General features: G+C 25.5%; 1 non-coding gene across 1 annotated transcript; it reads left to right on the forward strand.

The window, feature by feature from the left end:
• Positions 1–4,574: 4,574 nt before the first annotated feature.
• Positions 4,575–4,680, forward strand: LOC131147285 (U6 spliceosomal RNA). The gene has a single exon (XR_009134677.1). It is a non-coding gene; the product is annotated as a U6 spliceosomal RNA (small nuclear RNA).
• Positions 4,681–4,960: the final 280 nt, after the last annotated feature.

A 4,960-nucleotide genomic window follows, 5' to 3' on the forward strand; every position in this document is an offset into this window, starting at 1 on the left:
CTTTAGTTCCCAAAATAAAATATTTTACGAAATTGACTATCGATCTATTCTAAAACTTAGTCAAATCGTTTATCAATTTACTCTTTCAAATAGCGCAACCAATTATACAGTACTCATTTTGAATTAGAAAATTTCGAGAACGAAATTTTTGTAGGGGGGGAGAATGTGATGACCCAAAAATATATATATGATTAAAGCATAATAATAATAATAATAGTCATTAAGTTAATATCAATACAGAAGTACTTTCTGTAAGATCTTTGATTCCATATTTGATGCCTAAGAAAGACCTTGTCTTAGTGAGTGCTCAGAGACCATAGCGGTTCAGTCGCTCCCTAGAGGTTAGCCTGATCAAAATGGAATTTCATAGAATAAACAGGATAAACACTTTTTGTACACATAAATAAGTATATATACATAAAATAATATTTTGATAGACATAATTTGTAGAAATATATGATAAAATAATAATAATAATAATAATAATAATAATAATAATAATAATAATATAGGTATCCTATGATGGGCTCAAAAGACTATGTGAGGCCCACATAAGTCCCGACGTCGTGTGGGATCCATATGAGTCCCAAAACTGTGTAGGACTCATAAAACTGTATGAGAACTATTGGAATTACGTAAGACCCACTTGGGTCTCAAAGTTGTGTGGGACCCACAAAATCATATTGGGCCCACATGAGTTTCGAAGTCATGTAGGGTCTACATGAGTCCCGAAACTATGTAGGGTTCATAAAATCGTATGAGAACTATTGGAGTTACGTAGGACCCACTTGGGTCTCGAAGTTGTGAGGAGCCCACAAGACCATGTGGGGCCTACATGAGTTTTCAAAATTCGAATTTAATTTTTTTAAAAAAGAACTAAAACATGGCTTAAAAATAATAATAATAATAATAATAATAATAATAATAATGATTTAAAAAAATTAAATAATAAAATAATAAATTAATTAATTAATTAAGAATTAATTAAATGGGAGTGGTAACAAGCACTCCCACATGACCTTCATCCATATCCCATATCTAGCCCATCTTTTGTCCATTCTTTAATTTTAAAAAAATTATAATTTCACCCCTCTCCCCACACTTTTATAAATTATATTTCTTCCCCAAAATTTCCCTATAAATATGAAGCTCTCAACCTTCATTTTTCACAAAAATTTTTAAAAAAAGAGAAGGATTAGTGAGTAAAGGAATTAGTGGTGGAGAGAGAATTTTTAAGTAAGTTCTCACTCATCCACTCTTTTTGATCTCATTTTTTAGAGATATTCATTGTGTTCGTAGCACAAGGTAAAAGAAGAGGTAAGTAAATTTGATTATGTTAGATTTTTTATTTAAAATTCATACCCGAATTTATTTGTAAGTAAATTTTGATTATGTTAGTTAGTTTCATAAAATTCTCTTGAATTTATTTTTATGCAAATTTAATTATACTAGTTTTATCTTCAATATACTTGTATATATTTTGAGTTAAGAAATGTTCTAAACCCCTCGGGTATTTTACATCATTAATTTCTATTCAAAAAAATATTTTTAACATGAAAATTGTGTGGCATGAGTTTATTTATACGCTGCATATTTCACGAAAATTTGAGTAAAGATTACATGAGTTAATTTTTTTTGCATATTTCACGAAAATATGAGTAAAAAATGAGTTTTTCATGATATTATTTTAATTATACGAATTATATAATAAAAATATTTTTAAAACCCCTTATGGCAAAAAAACTTCAAAGTTACAAATGTTCGGTACCACAGCTTAAAGTTTAAACGGATCAGAGTGCACTCACACTGTTTACAGAGTAGTTTTATATGGTAATGGATTTCTCCTAAGTGCACACTTAGGTCGGACCAGGGTTTAATAGGGAAAATCTCACTAAATGATAATGTACGTTGATTTAGTTTGGGCGGTCAGCCAGTTAAGTCCAGTCTTCGGACCGCATAATCCAGTCATGGAAGTAAACATGACTTACGATTAAAAGGTCTAAGGGTGATTTTTACAGTATATGTATATACATATTTAATTACGAGTACAGAGTTATTGATGATTTGAAGGTAAAGTGTAAGTTTATATAAACATAACCATTATTGTGCCTAAATGATTATTTAAAGGAAACGTATAAGGAAAAGTATATATATGTATATAGTTAAAAAGTATAATTACAGTTTTTTAAAGTCAAACGTTTAATTTAACAGTTATAGTATATGATTATAAAATTTTACTGTTATAGTTGATGACAAAAGTTTTTATGCAAAAAATTTTAAATTTACATTTATTTTTAAAGCATTTTTAAAGCTATAGTATTAAATATTATTTTACGAAATTATGAAAACTCATTTTGGCCACACACTAATAATAATATTATTTACTTACTAAGCACCGTCTCACCCCAATCATTATTTTACATTTCATATCATTTTGAAGAGTATACCAGAAATCTGGCGTAGCAAGTGCATGAGCGGGAATAGAAAGAGTATAATAGAATAGAAATTTAATATAATATAATTTAGAATATGTTTGTGCATTTTAGAATTTTAGAAGTTTACATTTTAATAGTTGAGACATATACTTGTAACAAAGTTAATTAGTGCTCTGATAATAAAAATAATTTAGATTTATTTGCGTTTGCTGAAAAATTTATATACAAGAACCCACTCGGGTTCAGGTCCTTACAATTTATATGTCATACAGACTACTGAAATGTCATACAAGCTATGCCACACAGGCTATTTATATGTCATACAAGTTATGTCACACAAGCCATTTATATGTTATACAGGCTATTGATATGTCACACTAGCTATTTATATGTCATACAAGTTATGCCACACAGGCTATTGATATGTCATATAGGCTATACCACATAGGCTTTTTATATGCAGTCACTTCATATTTCTCAATTCGATGCAAGGTCCAACTTACCATAAAACGAAATTAACTGTCATATCATAATTCCCTAATATTTATAACATTTTTTGAAAATCATTATCCTATCGTACTTGTTCTGAATAAGCATAAAATATTCTAACCAACTCATTTACACAATAAAAATAGTTATACTCATGTCACACAGTTTGAGTGATAATCCACAATATAATAAATACCTAGGAAAAATATGTTTTTGCTGAAAACAAGGGTATGATTAATTTCACCTATTTAATTTAATTTCATTATATTTCAAGAAAATCTGATTTAATCAAATCTCTGTCGTTTAATTTAACTTCACAATATTCTCAAAAATCTAATTTAATCAAATTCTTGTAGTTTAATTTAACTTCAAAATATACCCAAAAAATCTAATTTAATCAAATCCCTGCAATTTAATTTAAATCCAAAATATTTTCAAAAAACTAATTTAATCAAATCCCTTAGTTTAATATAATTCCAAAATATTTCCAAAAAATCTAATATAATCAAATACTTGCAATTTAATTTAACTCAAACATATTTTAAAATAAAATTTGAACATAGATATAATTAATTTCACATACTCAATTTAAATCGGGCAAATTTTAATTAACATAAATCTAATTAAATTTACATACTCATATTTAATCAGAAATAGTTTTAAAATAATCATGATATAATCTATTCTCTTTATCTTATCCCAAGAATAGTGCCTACAATGTTCAAATCATGAAATCTCCCCAATTAAAACATTGGTGACTGAAATTGGAACCTAGGGATATTTTCTATTCTTCGATCGGCACACGTTTGCTAAGAAAATTGAAGAGAGAGGAAGAGATGGACGGAGGAAAGAGAGAGACGGTGAGGGAGAGTGTGAGCACAGAGGAGGGTTCTCAGGAGATGAATTTCAATTTATAATTTCCTTCAAGATACTTCCTGAAGGAACTTACATATATATATATATATATATATATATATATATAGCCGCACAAGTGAAAAATAATTTTTTTTTTTATTGTTATCTTATGCTGAGAAAGATAAAGTATAAGGGGATAACCACACATGGGCGTGTCTTCCTTTTATCATTTTATAACAAATATTATAATATAATTAATATATAGTTCATTGATAATAATATATTATAATAGTTAACATAAAATATATATTTATACTATATATTATAATAATAATAATAATAATAATAATAATAATAATATATAATATACTGTTATAATATATTATTAATATGTATTATATTAATATATAATACAATTATATACTATTATAATATTAATTATAATATATTATTATAATTATTATATTATTATTATAATTTTATTAGTATATATCAATATATATAACATATATTGTTATATTAATATATTATTTCATAAATATTAATAATATTATAATATATTATTAATTATTTAATATTATTTAATATTATAATACTATATTAATATATACTTATTAATATATTATTAATATAATGAAAGCGTAAATCATTCTTATTATTTTAATTGTCATTTTAAAATATTTTCTACTTGAATTTGTAATTATTTCTTAATTAAAAATTAGTTAAATTTTTAATTAAATTGTTTTAATTAATATTATATATGTTTTAAAATTAGCATGATTAATATTTTCCTAATTTAAAATTTTTCAAATTTTAAAAAATTTGGAACGATACAGAAAAGATTACAACCATCCCTGCACAAGGATGACGCACAAATTGAGAAGTAATCCAAACGAAATTTCACATTCAACGCTCACATAAAAGAGGAAGCAAAAACGGGATCGTGTTACTAATGTGAGACTTTAATTCATCTGGTGAGAATGGCAGAAGGTTCATTTTTGGACTTGTGTTAGCTCATCTAGGCCCATCAAGTTTCACCCACTTCTAATTGAAATTTTGTTTTATAAAAATGATTTATGTTCTCATTATGTTAATTATATATTAATAAATTATAATAATATTAAATAATTAATAATATATTATAATATTTTTATTAGTTATTAATAATATACATTATAATA

The sequence above is a fragment of the Malania oleifera genome, chromosome 1, assembly GCF_029873635.1.
Source record: "Malania oleifera isolate guangnan ecotype guangnan chromosome 1, ASM2987363v1, whole genome shotgun sequence".
In the NCBI taxonomy this organism is placed as follows: Eukaryota; Viridiplantae; Streptophyta; class Magnoliopsida; order Santalales; family Ximeniaceae; genus Malania; species Malania oleifera.